Source organism: Mustela nivalis (assembly GCF_964662115.1).
Source record: "Mustela nivalis genome assembly, chromosome: 6".
Lineage (NCBI taxonomy): Eukaryota > Metazoa > Chordata > Mammalia > Carnivora > Mustelidae > Mustela > Mustela nivalis.
Genome location: NC_139025.1, coordinates 3,680,001 through 3,699,849, shown reverse-complemented (window position 1 = coordinate 3,699,849; position 19,849 = coordinate 3,680,001). Strand labels below are relative to the sequence as shown.

The following is a 19,849-nucleotide window of genomic DNA, read 5'->3' as shown; positions in this document are numbered from 1 at the left end:
CTCTGCAGTTGGCCCCTGTGCTGGGGTGGGTGGACTTCCTACATGGCAGCCCAGGACTCCTACAATGGGGATTTTCGGAGAGGAAGTGGAAGCGGCTGACGGATGGGTGCAGCGTGATTCCTGCTCTGTTCTATGGTCCAAGAATCCGCAAGGCGCTCCTAGTTGTGGGGAGAGGGGACACATTGTCTAGCTCTTGTTGCAAGGAGTGTCAAAGAACTTGTGGCTCTCTTTAACCCGCTGTGTTGTGTATGGTGGTTCGATTCCTGTGCTGTCGGCAGTGTGTTGTATACACTTCGTAAGACAGGCTCTTGTGGGCTAAAGTGGAAACTCCAGCTGTTGTGTGTTTTCTGTCTTATGTGAGAAAATGCATTCTGTGTTCTCAACCAAGAATTCATGAATAAAATTTTGGAATGCACCCATTCATAAAATGGTAATTCATAAAATGGTAATAAAATGTATGTTTTATTTACTTAATCAGCAGGCATCCTTGATCATCTGTTTGTCAGGAGTTTTTCAAGTACAGCTTTGGGCCTATAAATTATCCCTTCCTGTTAGTTCATTTTTTATTTAATATATATATTTTTATTTTAAATAGGCCTCATGCCCAGCGTGGAGCCCAACATGGAGCTTGATCTCATGACCCTGAGATTAAGACTTGAGCCGAGATCAAGAGTCTGATGCTTAACTGACTGAGCCACCGAGGGGCCCCTCCTATTAGTTCATTTAAAAAATTACTTGAAAATTCACTTTCATTTTGCAGAGTGTTGTGAAATTGAAGCTTGTATTTCTCTGGTTTTTTTTTTTTCCTCTCTCTCTCTCTCTGTTCTTAAAAAGAGCTTCATCGAGAAAAAATTAGCCTACATATCCTAAATTTCCTGTGTTCACCCTAGATCATTCTAGTAAATCCCCTAGAGACTTATTAGAATTAAGTTATGGCTGTTTATGTAGAAAAGTGTGGGATAATTTGACAGCATGTGAAGAGGTGTATACACATTAGTTGTAACACGGAAATCACATTTTCTGTAAACCCTGCTTTCTCAGCCTTTCTCAGCTGATGGTTGCAACACTATTTGAGCGAGCGAATGTGATGAGGTCATAGAGGAGCGAGAGTGGATTTAAATAACGAAACAAGAAATCTGCATCTGTCTGGGGAGTGATGGGTGTGGAGAGGCTAGGCGCCATCCCTGTGTTCTCTGCACCTGCTAGGAGAGCCGGAGAATGGGGGGGGGGGGCGGACACGGACGTGACACACAGCGGATACAGTGCTGCTGTGCCGCCAGCATCCCTGGCCAGGAGGCTGGCTGCCATATGAGCTGCCCGGTCCTCTGTTTCCCAAGCAGACCATGCCTTTGTTCCCAAATACCCACCATTCCTGGGCATCTAACCTCCTCATCAAAGTAAGCATTAATGAAGAGAATCAGCCTCTTTAGTTTGGTGATACACCAGAGTGCCTGACTCGTGCGTGCAATTTCAGGGAGTCGTGGGAGTTGCTGAATCCTCTCCTGTTATGCCCAAGGTCAAGAGCCTGTGGTCTAGATGGTCTGAGGATTTTTACAGCAGTGAAGTTTCATGCACACACATGCCCATTTCTCGTTCTGCCCTTTTACTGATTCCGTAAGCCTGCTGACCTTTGGCATATCATCAAGGAGAAAATAATTGCTCTGTACAGGTCTTTGGGGTACTGCTTTTGATACTACTTGCCTTTTTCACTCACCATCACCTTCAAGATTCTCTACACCATAATGTGGTGGCTGTGGCCTAGAGGTGACCCGCATCGGGGGAGAGGAAGGGTAATGAAACTGCAGGACTGGGAAGGGCGGTAACCCAGGCAGGGAGGATGGGGCAGGAGGGCGGCGGCATTTCCCATGGCCGATCATGTGCCCTGGCTCCTCTGCTCTGGTTCATATGAACAAGGTGTTTCCTTATGTTAAGATGCTTACTTTTCATTTTGTTGTAGGGTTCTTGGGAACTGCATTGGATTTTAGTCACTTTTGCTTGGAGTAGAATATATAAGGTATAGTTTAACCTGAAACAGCTGTCTGCGAGGCCTGCCCACTGAGGTTCCAATTCTGCATGTGATAAAAGGCTCTTAAAGCATTAATAGCCTTTTTTTTTTTTAAGGTTTTTATTTATTAGAGAGAGAAAGCACAGAGGGAGAAATAGGCTTCCCACAGAGCAGGGAGCCTGATACAGGGCTCCATCCCAGGACCCGGAGATCAGGACCTGAGCTGGAGGCAGATGCTTCACGGGCTGAGCACCCAGGGACCCAGAGCTTTGACATTCTATTCTTCTAAGTCTAACACTATGCATGTAAAAGTTTCTAGAATACATAGAACAGTGGAAAGTGTGGAAGAGTGTTTGTTGGTGCCGGAGAGGTTGAGTGAAGGAGCTGGGAGTCTTGCCGCGGTGGAGGGACGAGATCTGAGTGGGAGTCAGGATGGCACAGGCTAGGCCCCACCATCTTCGTGCTCCTGGCAAGCTGTTTAACCTTTGAAACATCTGTATGCTTTCACGGTAGATGGGGACAGTGGTGCCGTGGTCGTTGTGAAAATAAAATAACAAGCTTTTAAAAATTCACCAGAAAAAAAAAGGTCTTTAAACTTGAAGGAACTTGCATTTTTTCAGCCTGGAAAAGAGAAGATAAAGACTGTGTCCATCAAACATTCAGTGTTGTAGCATGTATTTGTCTACTGTGTGCCTGGCTAGGTTGGGGTGGTCAGTGTACTTCAGCATGCTTCTGTTAAGTATATAAGAAAAAACAATTTTTTTTTAAAGATTTTATTTGTTTATTTGACAGACAGAGATCACAAGTAGACAGAGAGAGAGGGAAGCAGGCTCCCTGCTGAGCAGAGAGCCCAATGCGGGACTTGATCCCAGGATCCTGGGATCATGACCTGAGCCGAAGGCAGCGGCTTAACCCACTGAGCCACCCAGGCGCCCTGGAAAAACAACATTTAAATGAACACTGATCAAATTCGGTTTAATGGCATAAACTTTTATAGAGACTTCACAGGTGCTGGTCATGTTATGTATATATGCATGTGGAATACTAAGTGAGACACTGTGTGTTCTCAAGAAATTAAGGCTGCCTACTTCAATCTAGAACATTATGCTTTATGAAAGAGGCTTGTGTTGACCAGCACAGGCTGTCCTCTAACAAAATACCAGAGGCCGGGGGTTTGCACAACGGGAGTTTATTCCTCACTGTTCTGGAAGCTCAAGGCCTTAAGAGTGAGGTGCCGGCCCAGTCTGTTACTGGTTGATGGCTCTGCTCCTGGCTGGCAGATGGCCCCCTTCTGACTGTGTCCTCACGGGGTGGGGAGAGACAGGAAGCAAGCTCTATCTCTTCTCATTAGAGCCCTTAATTCCCTGTCAGATGCCATCACAGCAGGAGTTAGAGTGCCACTATGTAAATTCTGAGGGGCCCGCACACAGTACGTACATAGTAGTCTGCCTGCATTCCCCCCAAATTCATGTCCTCCTCACATGCAAAATACATTCATTCTATACCAGCAGCCCCCAAAACCTTAATATAACCTCTGAAATCCAAAGTCTCATCTAAATGTCATCTAAATCAGTTGTGCGTGAGCCTCGAGGTATGACTGGTCTTGAGGCAGAATTCCTCTCCAGCTGTGAACCTATGAAACCGGGTGAGTTAGGAGCTTCTACAGTGTAATGGGGCAGGCCCAGGATAGCCGTTCCCTTGCTGAACGGGAGCAATAGGAGAGACAAGAGGGTGGCAGGTCCCAAGCATGTCCACACTTAGCCAGGCCAGTTCTGTTAGATCTTAAGGCTTGAGAAGAACTTCTTCGGTTTGATTCTCTGCTTCCTTGACCCTTTGGGGTCTCACCTCTTCTGGGTTGGGGGTTGTAGCCTTAAGGCTCTAGGAGGCTACTGGCTGGCCTGTTGAAATCTACGCGATGACCACCCACCTTGGAAAGTGAGGAGGCAGCTCCGAGGATCTCTGCATGGTCAGGACTTCCCCAGAGGAGTCCGGGAGAGCAGCAGAACAAAAAGTGGGGGTGGGGGGGGCGGGGGTGAGGGGGCATGCAGGTTACCGATGAGTAAGTTAGCAAGCTAGATACAGGTCCGAAAGGGACTCTTGGGTTTCCATGAGGACTGTTACCAAATGAGCCTCTGCAGAGAACTGACAGTAGGTATTTGCTGGGCTGGAGCACATATGTGTCATTCCAGAAGTGACCCGAGACTGGGTGTGGAAGAGGTTGGCTAATTCAGAATTTTGGAAGCAAAATTTGAGTTCAGGTGGCGTTAGGGGCAGATTTGCATTGTGGAGGGCCTGTTCCCAGTCTTCTTTGCATGGGTGTGTTCAGTAGAAGTGCAGGTCCCTGTGGGGGGAGCAGGCTGCTGACCACTAATGACCCTTTCAGTCTTAGGACTCAGTGAGCGTAATTTAAAATCCACAACTTGATTTGTGTGTGCAGATCCCACTCTCTTCATGGGTTGATACCACAGTGTACCTCCGCATAAGAGCGAGAAGTTCCTTTGCATAGTCTTCTGCTAAATACTTGTTTCTGTGAGCTGGCAGGCAGCAGTCCCTCCGAGTTTCGCACTTTTGTGGTTGTCCTGTAAAACTTGGCCTTTAGTGCGCTTTGTCTAAGATTTCAGTGGTTTCAAGGGAGGAGAAAAATGCTTATGACCGCGGAGCCTGGGATAGCTGGGGTATTCCGTCGTGAGGGATTTAGTAACAGTTCCTGGTCAGGACTTGAAAGCCTCCCGGACTCCTCTGGGGAAGTCCTGACCGGGCTCGCAGGCTGCCTTCACAAGAGTCTTACTTTATCAGTGATTTCTTTTCTCCTAATGGTTTCATGTCAGTGATTCTGAATCCTGGCTGGACATTAGAATTATTAGAAAGAACCACAAAAGCTGGGGGCCCCACTTCAGAGGATTTCAATCAGTTAAGACCTCAGAAATCAGATTTAATGGCTATCTTTGAGAAGCCCCGAGGGGATGCAGACACTGAGCCAGGCCTGAGAGCCTGTGGTTGAGCCTTTCTCCCACAGGGGGTGAGCCATCAGCAGCACCTTTCCAGGTGCCTCGGAAATGCAGGACACCCTGCTCCGCCCCACCAGAACTGCTGGTTCCCAGTCTGCGCCCTGGTGGAGTTTTCAGGATTTCCTGATGGCCATGCTCACAGGTATGAAGTCCTGAACAGGCTTTGGGCCAGAGAAGCAGGGTCCCAACCCTGCCTCTCCTCCTCAGTTTGTGTCAACTTGAGCAAGTTACTAGACCTTCCTGAGCCTCAGTTCCCTGGCCACAGCCTCTGGAATGGAATGACACCGTCATGTATTTGGTGCCAAGCCTGAGCTGAGCTGAAGTGAGGTTACGTATAATCTCCGTTCCCCTTACTCTGAATATTCCTGTATCTTACTGCAGACTGTTGGAATTAATGAGTTTTCTGTGGGCACTGTCCTGGATGTCACTGGCGGCGTCATGTAAGTTATAATATACACACATAGGGCTTCCTTTCTAAAACCCAAAAAATACTATACTCTGAAGCACCTCTGGCTTTGGTTTTGGGTGAGAGACTGTGGAGCTGAGGAGATTCAGCTGATAGGTGGTCGCAGGGGGTGAGTGTGAATCGTATTAGCATGTCTGTCCGTATACCTAACTCCGGCAGTTAACAGGTGTCCGACGAACGCAGCTATTAATACTCCTTTAATTCCTCCGTTCGTGTGTCATCTGGTTTCTTTGTTTTCCAGTACCTTTATATTTGGCATGCCAGACTTTATTCTTCAGATAATTCAGTATTTTCCATAAATCGTAAGTAAATTGAATCTGCAGGTGGGTGTCTGTCATCCACTCCGCATGTGTCTGGGCTGGACGTTGTGGCAGTGTGTGTATGACATGGTCCCTGCTGACCAAGAGCTTAGAAATTAGTCCTAGAAAGGGAAAATGTGGAAGGCTTTTTTTTTTATGATTTTATTTATTTATTTGACAGAGACACAGCGAGAGAGGGATCACAAGCAGGGGCAGGGGGAGTGGGAGAGAGAGAAGCAGGCTTCCTGCTGAGCAGGGAGCCCGACTCTGGGCTCGATTCCAGGATCCTGGGATCATGACCTGAGCTGAAGGCCGATGCTTAATGACTGAGCCCCCCAGGCATCCTGGAAGGTTCTTAAAAAATAATATTCAATAACATTTCAGGCCAAGAGGCCTGGCCTCCTGGCAAGCTTCCACAGAGGAGGTGGGATTCGTGAGGGCTTAAAGGACCCTTATGCCTTAGAGTGAAAGGCTCTCAGAATGTTAGCGCTTCTCCTTTCAGCCCATCGGCACAGCCTTGGGGCAGTGCGGTTTGGTGGCTCAGGGTGTGGGCCCCACAAGCTAGCTCTGGCCCTCTCACAGCCTTGTGGCAGCCTTGTGGCTCAGGGCTGTCTCTGACCTCTGTCAGCCTCTCTTCTGACACTTCTAAGTGTGTGATGACCACTGTGTGTATGGAAGAAACGTGCACAGATGGCATTCTTTTTTTTTTTTTAAATTTTTAAATTTTTAAATAAACATATAATGTATTTTTATCCCCAGGAGTGCAGGTCTGTGAATCACCAGGTTTACACACTTCACAGGACTCACCATAGCACATACCCTCCCCAATGTCCATAACCCCACCCCCCGCTTGAACCCCCTCCCCCCAACAACCCCCCAGTTTTGTGAGATTAAGAGTCTCTTATGGTTTGTCTCCCTCCCGATCCCAACTTGTTTCATTTATTCTTTTCCTACCCCCCAAACCCCCCACATTGCATGTCCACTTCCTTGTATCAGGGAGATCATATAATTGTCTTTCTCCGATTGACTTATTTCGCTAAGCTTAATACCCTCTAGTTCCATCCACTTTGTCGCAAATGGCAAGATTTCATTTCTTTTGATGGCTGCATAGTATTCCGTTGTATATACATACCACATCTTCTTTATCTATTCATCTGTTGATGGACATCTAGGTTCTTTCCATAATTGGCTATTGTGGACAGTGCTGCTATAAACATTCGGGTGCACGTGTCCCTTCGGAGCACGACGTTTGTAACACAGATAGCATTCTTGACTTGGAGGATTGACCCTATGAAGTCGGCTAAACTTTTGGACATTTTTACTTATGTACCTTTATAAACAGCTCCCACTGCCCCTTCCCTTGTACTTACTTTACTCTGTGGAGACCTAGAATCTTGGGTTCTCTGCTATTTTTTGGTGCACAGTAGTGGACAGTCCTCAGCAGTCCCCAGCTTCCCACGGGAGGCCCCCTAGCGACGGAAGAGTGGTCGTGTGACTTGTACCCTCTGCAGGGCATTCTGAAGCAGCCTGTTCTTAACACATGGTTTCTGTAGTCTGTTTTATCTGAAATTGGTACAAATTTTACATTCTGTTATATAATATATGTTCTAATGTTACAAACCTCTGAACGTCCTTGTTTATCAAAAGTGACCTTTGGGCTGAGATAATGTGCCACTTGTTCACTTGCTGTCCCGGCGCCCGTGCATGCTCCGGCACTCTGAGAAGCCCGAGAAGGGATCCAGAGCAGAGTCCGCATGGAGACCCATGTCTTGAACGCCTCCATGGCTTGTCCGCGGAGCTAGTTCCGGTCCGCAGAGTCCATTTGCTCCCCATGTACGTTTGGTGCCTTTTGGTTTAGATCATCTTGGTAATTGGCACTAGTTTTGATCTTACTTTCAAACATTTTGATCTGGAGCCGTCACTGCTGGTCCCGTCCGGGGGCTCTGGAGGGCTGGGACTCGCGGGATGCTTGCTCCGGGTGTGAGTGCTCTGCCCCGGGAGGAAACAGTGACGACCTCCAAAGCTCTGTGGTGCAGGGATGTGGGAATCTGACACTACACATGTCTCACGCCAGACTCGCTAGCTTGCTTGCAGACAGCGGTGTGACAGAAGCAGCGACAGGAGAGAATGCCGGGATGAGGCCGGACCGCTCCCAGTCCCTGGGTTCTAGGGTGCTGGAAGCCTGCACCTTTGAACAGGGGTTTGGCCCTGGGGTCTGGCCTTTGAACAGGCCCTCCTCAGGGACATTTTGGGGCCTGCAGCCATGACTGCCAGAGGTTTCTGTCGGCCCCTCCCCCGGCTAGCGTGCAGGGGTGCTGAGGACGCACCAGGGAGCTGCCTGCACGCGACCACCCCCGTGATGACACCCAGTCTCACACGTGTTAGAGTAGCTCTGCAAGGCCTTGTTTCCCATGTGTCTTGAGGGGCTCTGGTCAGTACAGCATTTTACTTGGCGGATCTTCATCCTGCGGAGGTGGGGAGGCTTGGTAATGAGTTCCCCCACGCAGTCAGGCATCACAAGTAGGCAGGCCTCGGAGTGGGGGGGGAGGCGGGAAGCAGACTCCCTGCTGAGCAGAGAGCCAGATCTGGGGCTCCATCCCAGGACCCTGAGACCATGACTCAAGCCGAAGGTAGAAGCCAGGCGCCCCAAGATTTCTCACATTTAAACTTAGACTCTTGCTAAAGGAAATGTTAGCATTTCTTGATATCATGGTTCAAAACCCTGCCAGGATGGGGTGTGTGTGTGTGTGTGTGTGTGTGTGTGTGTAAACACCTGTTTTGCTTTCGGTTTCACTAGAGGGTGTAATTTGGGCCAGTTGTTTTTAAGTGAGCATTTCAAACTTAGAATTTGATCCCTGTTTCCTTGGCTGTATTAATAATAGGAAAAGACCACTTGGTCGTAGATAATTGTTCTCCCCAGGGGCATGTCTAGAAACTTGTTTGTGGGGGTGGAAATGGGGGAGGCTACTGGTATCTGGGGAGAGCAGGCCAGGGATGCTGTAACGTCCTGCGGTTTCCCCCATGACAGAGAATTACTGGCCCAACATGGCAGTACTGCTGAGGTTGAGAAACCTGGTGTAGATGGTCAGAGACGTTCTTTCCTTGATTTCCAGGAGATACATGATGATTAAGATTCAATATTTTTGCAAGGTGAGGTGCTTTCTACAAAAATTCAATCTTTAGTCATTACATGAAATCTTAAGGAGTTAAAAAAAATCTTTTAACCTAGTGAGCATCTACTCGAAGAATGTATTACAGTCAGCCGAGGGAACTGGGAGGTCAGAGTGCCCTCAGTGGAAGCCCAGATGTCCATTAGTCTGTTTGGATAAACTCCCCCTGAGATACCGTAATTTACATTGAAACTTTAGTTAGCGGGATGGGAATTTTTGAGAAGGTACCATTAGAAAAATAAAAGAATTTTCCAGCTGTGGTTCCCAAGTTCCCCAGACTTGTCTTTAACCCATAGCTCTCTTTGAGCTTTAGCCCATGTATTTACTTAAAAGCTGTTGACGAGTCCTCAGTGTGTGCCAGCCACCATGCTAAGTGCCAGGGACACAGCAAGAAACGACGTAGGCAGCTTCTCGTCCTCATGAAGCTCATGGAGCCTGTGTGGTTCGGCAGGGCTTGAGGACAGATCGAGATGTCCAGGTGCTGCTTCCAGAATAGAGCAGGGTTGGTGGGTAGGGGGTGAACTGAGAGTGGGGCACTTGCGGTGGCTGGTCTTGGAGTTTGCTGGTGAGAGCCTTGCAGGAGGGCGTTTTGTCTACGAGCCCCAAGCAGGAGTGACCAGATGCGACTTAGGCTACTTGTTGTTTTCACTTAGATGGTGCCTAACCTGTCCCCAGTGAACTCTGAACCCCAATCCTTTCTACCCATACCCAGTCACTTCACTGAGAACACTGGGCACTGCTCCTTGATCCCTGTTCTTGTTTCCCATTCTGTCTGTGGCACTCAGGCCTGTGTCCTGCTTTTCCCCACCTCCCTGGTTCCCAGCCAGGTCCAGGCCTCTTGCCCGTGTCGTGGCCCCTGACTGGTCTCTCCACTTGTCCCGGGTTACTTCAGGCCTTTCCCCACATAGCTGCCACTGAGAGCTTTTAGGAACGTAGGTTCCTCCTGTCCTTCACTGAAAACCCTTTAGTGGCTTCCCACGGCGCTCAGAAAATACAGCATCCCTCCTCGCTAGGCCCTGGACAGCCCTTCCTGACCGAGCTCCAGATGATCTAGCCTCTCTGTGGGCTGCTTCCCAAAGAACCTGCCTGCTCAAAGGTTGTGTCCACCCTCCTCTGGACTACCCTGGCCTGTCCTGCCTGGGTGTTGATCCCTCTTCCTCTGTGGTTGGGGCGGGGTGGGGGGGGTGCTGGAACCTTTCTTCCTGCCCCTGCATGCTGGATTCCCGTTGCCCTGTTTCCTGCAGGTGCCCTCAGATGTCCACGCAGTGCCGAGCCCTCTTCTGTTGGCCGTCTTTAGTTGAGAGATCACTCACCTGGCCGCGTGTCACGTGGAGGAGGAGGAGGTGATTCACAGGGACCCACCCTCCTTCCCGCAGAGCTGGGGTTTTTGCATAGGGGATTTTTCTGTCAGTTATTTTTTCCTCACCTTTTGGAGTATTAAAAAAGCAGAGGCTGTAGGGTGTGTGTACGGAGGGGGCAGTGACCACACATCCCGGGAGTTCTCTGATCCCTGCAGCTGGCTCCTACTCCTCCCTGTTTTCAGTACAGAAAGATCGCTAAGTACTGATTCTGTCAGTAAGCTTTTAAAGTAAAGCACGGTGAGCTGCTCGGTCTTCTTACTACAAAACAGGAAATGGACAACGAGTTCCCCAGTCTGGCACAATCACTCCAGCAGGCATGCTGGTGTGCAAGGAAGTCAGGGTGGTACACCTCTGTGCCGGGCTGGGTCTTCAGACAGGCCCTGGGTAAAGTTCAGGTGGACATGGAAGAACACGCACCCCAGGGATTGCCGTGGAATAATAGGGTGCTATTCGGCTCCATCTTTTGGATGAGCAGGATGTAGGAAGTAGACACAAAGAATCTGTTTGGCCTTGTTCCGTCTTTGCCACAGGCTGACACTGGAGAATTCTTAAGTTTCCACATAGAAAATGAATATGAAAGAAGGCCCATACCAGTCAGGAGTTAGAGGGGTTCCCAGGAGGCTTCTGAGAGAAGGACATGCCTACGAAGTTATTTAAGAGGATTGGTGGCAGAGAAACTTCTGAATTTGTCTGGCAGGTGGATCCCAGACATAGAGCCATTTTACAAGAAGTAATAAGCTGGAAGTACTGAAAGTACATTTTCCTAACAAGGGAAAACACATCCTCATAACAGCTGATTGAAGTTTCTAGAAAAATTTGAGTCCTGGTCTCAATTTTGATTGTTTAGAGCTTGCTGATAAGGTTGTGTGGGTTTTTGTTTTTGTTTTTTTTTAAGCTTACATTTCTCCTGGAAATTGAATCTAAACCATGTAAGGATTATTTTTAGGTTCTGTAATAAAATTTTTCACATCATAGAATTTTAAAGACCTGTGTGGACGGGAACAGGTCTTTGAATGAAAACCTCAGTTTGGGGGCACATGGGTGGCTCAGTGGGTTAAAGCCTCTGCCTTCGGCTCAGGCCATTATCTCAGGGTCCTGGGATCGAGTCCCACATTAGGTTCTCTGCTAGGCAGGGAGCCTGCTTCCCCCTCTCTCTCTGCCTGCCTTTCTGCCTACTTGTGATCTCTCTCTGTAAAATAAATAAATAAAATCCTAAAAAAGAAAAAGAAAAGCAAAACTCAGTTTGGCTTGAAAAGTTCATCTAATAGAAAATAAACCAAGGAGGTTCACCCATCTAACTCCAGTCTTCACGTGTTCAGGAAGCTCCTCAGAAATCTGCTTTACCAAAAACAAATTCTTAGCAACTTGTGATAGAAAATGCTTAAATAAGCAATTTTAAATTTAACATACTGTACTTAAATCAATTTAAAAGATTCATGGACAAAGCACTTTATATGTATTAGTGTTATATAGTAGGTGACATAGGGCTGAAAGAGATTTTTCTTGCCTGCAGAGAACATGCAGTCTGAGGATGGGCTGGTGTGACGGTGCGAGCCGTCAGGCAAGGCAGAATAGTGCAGAAGGTATCACAGAGGACTGGTATTAGTAGCCACAGTGGAAATAGTGGCAGAAACATCAGAGAAGGGGCTATCAGAGAACAGTATGGGAGTAATGGTCTCTAAAGCAGAGATTGGCAAACTACAGGTCTAAAAATATATTTTATGTTTTTAATGGATTGTAAAAATAAGCAAAAAAGGAAGTGGAGCAGAGACCATCTGGCCCTTTATAGAAGAAGGTTGGCTGACTCTTGGGTTAAGGGGTCAAGAAGTGCTTTACAAAAACTAAAATTTGAGGGGTACCTAGGTGGCTCAGTGGGTTAAATCCTCTGCCTTCCGCTCAGGTCATGGTCCCATGGTCCTGGGATTGAGCCCTGCTCAGCGGGGAGCCTCTCTGCCTACTTGTGATCTCTGTCTGTCAAATAAATAAAAATAAAATCCTGGGGAAAAAAACTAAAATTTGAGGTGGTATATATATATATTTAAGATATCACCTATTTATTTGACACAGCAAGAGATAGATTACAAGTAGGCAGAGCAGCAGGGAGAGGGAGAGGGAGAAGCAGGCTCCCCACACTTAGGTAGCTGAAGGCAGAGGCTTTAACCCACTGAGCTCCCCAGGTGCCCCTTGAGCTGGTATTTTATGGGATAAAAATAACATTTTGATTTTCAGGGCAGCAGGTTGAGGGTGGAGGTATTGCTGTGGGAGGGCCAAAGTGAGAAAGGACCTGGTGGGGGGGTGCAAAAGTACTACTGCGGTGGAGGTTGGGGGTGCTTAGAGTTTCCTGAATATGTGATGACAATCACAGCTCCTCTCTCTCTTTTTGAAAGAATTTATTTGAGAGAGGACAAGCAGGAGGAGTGGCAGAGAGGGAGGGAGAGGCAGTCCCCCCTTGAGCAGGGAGCCCGGTGTGCAGGGCTCTATCCCAGGACCCTGGGATCATGACCTGAGCTGAAGGCAGGTGCTTAACAACTGAGCCAGTCAGGCGCCCCATTACAGTCCTCTTAAGTGATAGTTCTCAAGTGAGATGTGAACCATCAAAAACTTCTGAGTAGGAGAATGTCAGTGCCGTAATTAGAGTTGATGGTGAGACATGGAGGTAAGTATTCCATTTTTTCTGGGATACGCTCTCCTGAACTATTCTCTACAAGTGGTTGGGTCACTTAACCGGCCACTGCCTCTATGGTGCTTGTGTACATGGGTCCAGAATTCCCAGTTTAAGGCTGAAGATTGGCTGATGTGCTTCTCATGCTTATTTACATTTTCTGGGCAGCAGAGAACAGTTGTGAGGTCTCCGTGATCCCGTGAATCTTTTAGGGAATCTCTAAAAAGGTAGAAAAATTCTTGCTGAAGTCAGTAATTGTATTTAAGCTGTGAATTTTTGCAAAGAGAGTTTAAAATTCATATACTTTTTCAAAATCAGCCTACCTAGGTGTGGTTATATTCTTTGAGAGGCGAAATGTGGGAAGGGTGCTCTGAAGCCAGTAGACATTCTGGATTCCCAAGAATCGGCATTGACAGAATGTCTCTGAAGACAGAACCTTTACAGTAACCTGTTTCCGAAAAGGGGGTCTCCCAGGAGAACACTGAGTAACAGTATCCTAAGCGTACACATCCAGGAGAATGGGTGAAGACAAAGAAAATAAACTCTATTAGCCCCTCACTGTTAACATTGAGTAGTTTTTTAGTCATTTTTCCAGTATATATGTGCTTAGGTCATTTTGTGAGAATCAAGTCCTGTACGATACACACTTTGTCCCTTGTGGTAGGATGAGGTGTGGCCGGTAGTTGAGGACGACACCGAGAAACCGCGTTCCCGTGGTCCTCCCCAGAGCCTCCTCGCTCTCATACTGGTTCTTTTCTGAGCAAACAAGGGCCACTGTACTGACCCAGAGTCTCACCAACAGAAAACAAAAACTACTTTTTGCAGAAGTCAGAACCCTAGTCTCAGAGTGTGAGGGTGCTGAAGGCCTTCATTCAAACCTCTTGATTTGATTATTGGCATCATCCAAAGTTGTTCAGATGAACTAAGATTGTGAAGAGGGCACTGTGCCGGCCAATAGCAGTTGCCTTTATGAACCGAGTCCTTCTGGAAGGCCCTGTTTGTAGCAGGGTCATCCCTGAGGATTCCTGACCAGTCCCGGGAGGTCAGAGTCTACCCTTGCCCCAAACCCCTGCCTGGGCCTGTCCGTCCACAGCCGTCCCCACCTTCCCTGCCATGGTCTCTGGACACAAGCACCACTCTCAGTGGGGCCCTAGTGACTTCCCTTTCTCTGGAATAGCAGATTGGCCCCCTTGGTATTAGCAAAAAACATGTGGGTCCCTGGGGACTTCACTTCAGAGGACAGTCACCCGCATGACCCGCCCTTGCTTACATTTACCCTCTGGTGATAAGCTTCCCGAGAGCCGTACTGTCCCGTGCCAGAATTCTAGTGTCCTGGAAGGAGGGGAGAGAGAGTGTGTGTGTCTTCCGTTTGTTTTAAGGGAAAAGCCAATGTGTTTGAGTATAGAAATATAGAATATAAAAATATAGAATATAGAGAATGCAGATATTTCCCATTGCTTCACCACTGTTGATATTTTGGTATATATAGTTCTTTAAAATACAAAGACACACCCCTTCTTATTAAAAAAGGAATGCCCATTTGTAACAGGAAAATTGTATTAATAGGCAGAGCCAAAGAGGAGAAATACATAGGAACAAGACAAGGATGCTCCTTCTTGCCACTTTTACTGAGCATAGTATTTGAAATCCAAGCCAAATAATAGGCAAGAAAAAGAAAGAAAATGTATCTAGACTGGAAAGGAAGAAGTAAAGCACACTATCTGCTGACATGAAAATAGAGAAACATAGAAAACCCTATAGAATCCCGTCGAAAGAGTATCAGGACTAATAAACGAATTCAGTAAAGTTGCCTGATAGAAAATCAGTGCACAAATACTGTTGTGTTTCTAGACACTAATAACAAACTCAGAGGAATAAAGAAAATGATGCCATTTGCAGTTGCAATAGAAAGAATGAAATACCTGCAAATGTGTGTGTTTTTTTTAAAGATTTGTTTACTTCTTTTAGAGTGAGAACACGTGAGCATGCGTGCTTGAGAGTGGTGGGGAGGGGCAGTGGGAGACGAAAGAGAATCTTTAGCAGGTTCCACACACAGTGCAGAGCCTGACATGGAGCTTGATCTCAAGACCCTGAGATCATGACCTGAGCCAGAATCAAGAGTCGGTGCTTAACTGACAGTGCCCCCAAGGTGGCCCAATACCTAGGAATGTTTAACCAAGAAGGTGGAAGACCTGCATGCTGAAAACTACAAGAGATTTCTGAAAGAACTGAAGATGACACAAACAAGTAGAAAGATTAGAATAAATATTGCTAAAATGTCCATAGTATTCAAAGCAATCTGCAGATTTAGTGCATTTCCTATCAAAATTCCAATGACATTTTTCTTCCTTTTTTTTTTTTTTTAAAGATTTTATTTATTTAACACAGACACAGCGAGAAAGAGAACATAAGCAGGGAGAGTGGGAGAGGGGGAAGCAGGCTCCTCACTGAGCAGGGAGCCTCACATAGGGCTCTATCCCAGAACCCTGGGATCACAACCTGAGCCAAAGGCAGTTGCTCAACCAACTGACCCCCAATTACATTTTTCAAAGAAATAGCTCAAATAATTGTAAAATTTGCATGGAATTAAAAAAAAAAAACAACACTGAATAGCCAAAGCAATCTTGAGAAAGAACAAAGCTAGAGGCACTGTGCTCCTTGACTTCAAACTATACTACAAAGCAGTGTTAATTAAAACAGTGTGATAACAGTATCAGAAAAGGGCACACAGATCATTGGAACAGAAGAGGGAGCCCAGAAATAAACCCATGCATATATAGTTGGTTAGTTTACCACAGGGGAGCCGAGAGCATACTATGGGCCAAGGACAGTCTTCTCAGTAAATCTACCAGAAAAACGACCTCTATCTCACACCATACACAAAACTAAAAATGGATTAAAGATTTGAACATAAGACCTGAAACCATAAAACTAGAAGAAAACACAGGCAGTGATAAACTCCTTGACATTGGTCTTGGTGATGAGTTTTTAATCTGACACCAAAGTCAAAGCAACAAAAGCAGAAGTGAATAAGTGGGTCTACATCACATTAAAAAGCTCCTGCACAGGGGCCTTCTGTGTGGCTCAGTTGGTTGAGTGTCTGCCTTCAGCTTAGGTCATGATCCCTGGGTCCTGGGATGGAGCCCCAGGTCCAGCTCCCTACTGGGCAGGGAATCAGTCTTCCTCTTCCTGTGTCCCAAACCCCTGCTGTACTCTCTCTCTCTCAAATAAATAAATAAAATCTTTTTTTTTTAATCTTCTGACAGCAAAGGAGAAACCATCAACAAAATGAAAAGGCAACCTACTGAATGGGAGAAATATTTGCAAGTCATGTATCTGAAAAGGGACCAGTAACCAAAATATGTAAATAACTCCTACAACTCAGTAGCAAATAAAAAAAATTAAACTCAAATAATAAAAAAAAAATGGGCAGAGGATCTGAATAAATATTTTTTTCCAAAGAAGACATATGGATGGCCAATAGGTACATGAAAAGATGTTCGGTTTCATTAATCATCAGGGAAATGCAAATCAAAACTACAATGAGATATAACCTCACACTTGATAGTCCAAAAGACAAGAAATCACAAGTATTGACAAGGATGTGGAGAAAAGAGAACCCTCATCCACTGTCGAGTGGGCATGGAAATTGTTACAGCTGCTATGGAAGACAGCACAGATGCTCCTCAACTAGAACTACTATATGACCCAGCAGTTCCACATACACTGGAGTATTATTTCTCAGCCATAAAAAAGAATGAAATCTTGCCATTTGCAAAAACGTGGATGGTCCTTGAGGGCACTATGCTATGAGAATCAACCAGACAGAGAAGGGCAAATACTGTATGATCTCTCTTATATGTGGAATATTAGAAAAAACAGTTTATTAGATACTGAGAACAGATGGGTGGAAGTATAGTGCATTATTGAATGACACCTGAAAATACCTTACTGTTTAGTAGTTTGTGACCACCTCCTATTAAAAAAAAATCAAGAAAGATGAAAAATAGAAATAAGACCCTGTTCACTCAGATCACTGCTCTGTATGCTCTTCTAAGCCATTTTGGGGGCATATGCATATTTTCTTTTTATAAAAATAGGTTTATTTTAGGGACGCCTGGGTGGCTCAGTTGGTTAAGCAGCTGCCTTCGGCTCAGGTCATGATCCCAGGATCATGATCCCAGTGTCCTGGGATCGTGTCCCACATCGGGCTCCTTGCTCGGCAGGGAGCCTGCTTCTCCCTCTGCCTCTGCCTGCCTCTCTGTCTGCCTGTGCTCACTCGCTCTCTCTCCCTCTGTCTCTGGCAAATAAATAAAATCTTAAAAAAAAATAGGTTTATTTTAAATAATACCATTTTATAATTTGCTTTTAAAATAATAGCTTTATTTTTTTTTAAAGATTTTATTTATTTATCAGAGAGAGGGGGAGAGAGTGAGCACAGGCAGACAGAATGGCAGGCAGAGGCAGAGGGAGAAGCAGGCTCCCTGCTGAGCAAGGAGCCCGATGTGGGACACGATCCCAGGACACTGGGATCATGACCTGAGCCGAAGGCAGCTGCTTAACCAACTGAGCCACCCAGGTGTCCCTAAAATAATAGCTTTATTGAGATGTAATTCAGATAAAATATTCGCCATTTTAAAACATACAATCCAGTCATTTTTATTTATTTTTTAAAAGATTTTATTGATTTATTTGACAGAGATCACAAGTAGGCAGAGAGGCAGGCAGAGAGAAGGGGAAGCAGGCTTCCCGTTGAGGAGAGAGCCCGATGTGGGGCTCGATCCCAGGACCCCGAGATTATGACCTGAGCCAAAGGCAGAGGCTTAATCCACTGAGCCACCCAGGCACCCCCAATCCAGTCATTTTTAGTGTATTATAGAATTTTGAAGTTTCTGCCACTTTGTAATTTTAGAACATTTTCATCATCCCAGAAAGAAACCTTAAACCCATTAGCTGTCACTTCCCATTCTTCCCTACTCCCAACCATAGACAGTCATTAATTTATTTTCTGTTTCTGTTGATTGCCATTTCTGGAAATTCATAAAATGGACTCATACAATGTATAGTTTTTTGCAAGTGATTTCATTCACATAGTATGATGTTTTCAAGGTTCATTCACATAGCCTGTATCAGTAATTTCTTTTTATAGGGAAATAATATTCTATTGAATGGATAGACTACATTTTGTTTATATGTTCATCAGGTGACGGACATTGGGTTGTTTAGTGTTGTGAAAAGTCCTGTACAAGTTTTTGTGAGAAGCTTTTTTTTTTTAATCTGTTGTGCATAGAGCTGGTCATATGGTAACGCTGTGTTTAATATTCTGAGGTACTCCACACTATCAAAGCAGCTGGGACAATTTTGCATTCCTGTCAGCAATGTGTGAGAGTTCCAGTTTCTCCACATCATCACCAACACTTGCTATGTCCATCATTTTTATTTCAGCTGTCCTAGTGGGTGTAAAGTGGTTTCTCATTGTGGTTTTAATTTGTATTTCCATGGTGACTAGCGATGTGGAGCATCCTTTTATGTGCTTATTGACCATTTTGGTATCTTCCTTGGAAAAATGCCTGTTCATAGCCTTTGCCCGTTTTTAAAGTTGGGTCATCTTTTTGTTACTGAGTTATAAGAGTTCTTTACATACATACAGTTTCTTTATCACTATATGACTTGTAAATATTTTCTTATATTCTTTGGGTTATCTTTTCACTTTCCTGATGGTCACCTTTGATGCAGAGAATTTTCTAACGTTGGTGAAGTCCACTCTGTCTATTTTTTTCTTTGGTTGCTTTTGCTTTCCATGTCATCTGAGAAACCACTGCCTAATGGAGGATCATGAAGATACGCACCTGCTCACATCTAAGAGTTTTATAGTTTTAGCTCTTCCCTTTAGTCTGTGATTCATTTTTGGTTAAACTTTGTGTATGGTTTGGGATCGTGGTCTAGTTTCACTGTTTTGCATGTGGATACCCCATTGCCCATTAGCTAAAAAGACTGCTCTTTCCCCCATTGAATGGTCCTGATACCCTTGTCACAAATAATTCACCACAAATGGAAGGGTTTATTTCTGGACCCTAAATTCTATTCTGTTGATCTGTATGTCTATTTTTATTATATCAGTACTGTCTTGATTACTTAGCCTGGTAATAAATTTTGAAATTGGGAATTGTGAATCCTCCAAATTTATTCTTCTTCTGCAAGATTGTTTTGTCTATTCTGAGTCTCTTGCATTCCCTTGTGCATTTAAGGATCAATTTGTCAGTTTTTGCAAACTACGACTTTTATTATATCATCAACATTTTCTTTTTCTTAGTCTGTAATTGTGCTCTTCAGTCTCATAGCCATGAGCTCTGTGACTAGTGAGCATGTGAAATGTGGCCACATGGAAAAAAAGAACACAAACTATCTCATGGACAATTTTTTATGTTGATTACATATTAAAATGATATAATTTTATATTGGGTTAAATAATGTACATAGGTTCACCTCGTTATCTTATTAACATGGCTACTAGAAGATTTCAAATTATGGGATTCTCGTATTTGTGTTAAACAAGTATTTTTTAACAGCATGGCATAAAGTTTCTTGATTCACTTCTTGAGATTGTTTCCAGTGTTCTCTCTTATATCGTGCTCTAATGAGTGACCTAGTAGCTAGGTCCTTGTGCACTTCTGTGACGCTGCTGGCACCGAGTTCGAGTTTGGGAGGACTTAGGAAATAATGTGTGTGCTGCTTCCAAGTCTAGGGCATACATGCAAACTCTCCTGTTTGAGAGTTGAGTAAGGGAATAAATGTTTCCATATTTTAAAAAATAATCATGTTTAAAGTAAGGCTGTAAACAGACTCAGCCAATACTGACTGAACCTCTCTCCCACTGT

The 19,849-nt window shown here is 45.3% G+C and overlaps 1 protein-coding gene across 13 annotated transcripts in view; it reads left to right on the top strand.

Annotated features, from left to right (window-relative positions):
* The window catches only part of TRAF3 (TNF receptor associated factor 3), a 119,126-nt gene that overhangs the window by 15,562 nt on the left and 83,715 nt on the right, over positions 1-19,849 (top strand). For 3 of the 13 annotated variants that reach the window (XM_082737501.1, XM_082737500.1, XM_082737499.1), the window contains one exon: positions 5,022-5,155. The exons of the other annotated variants lie outside the window; for them this stretch is intronic. The gene's annotated coding sequence lies outside the window, so the exon portion shown is untranslated. The remainder of the gene's footprint in view (positions 1-5,021; positions 5,156-19,849) is intronic. 13 annotated transcript variants of the gene reach the window in all.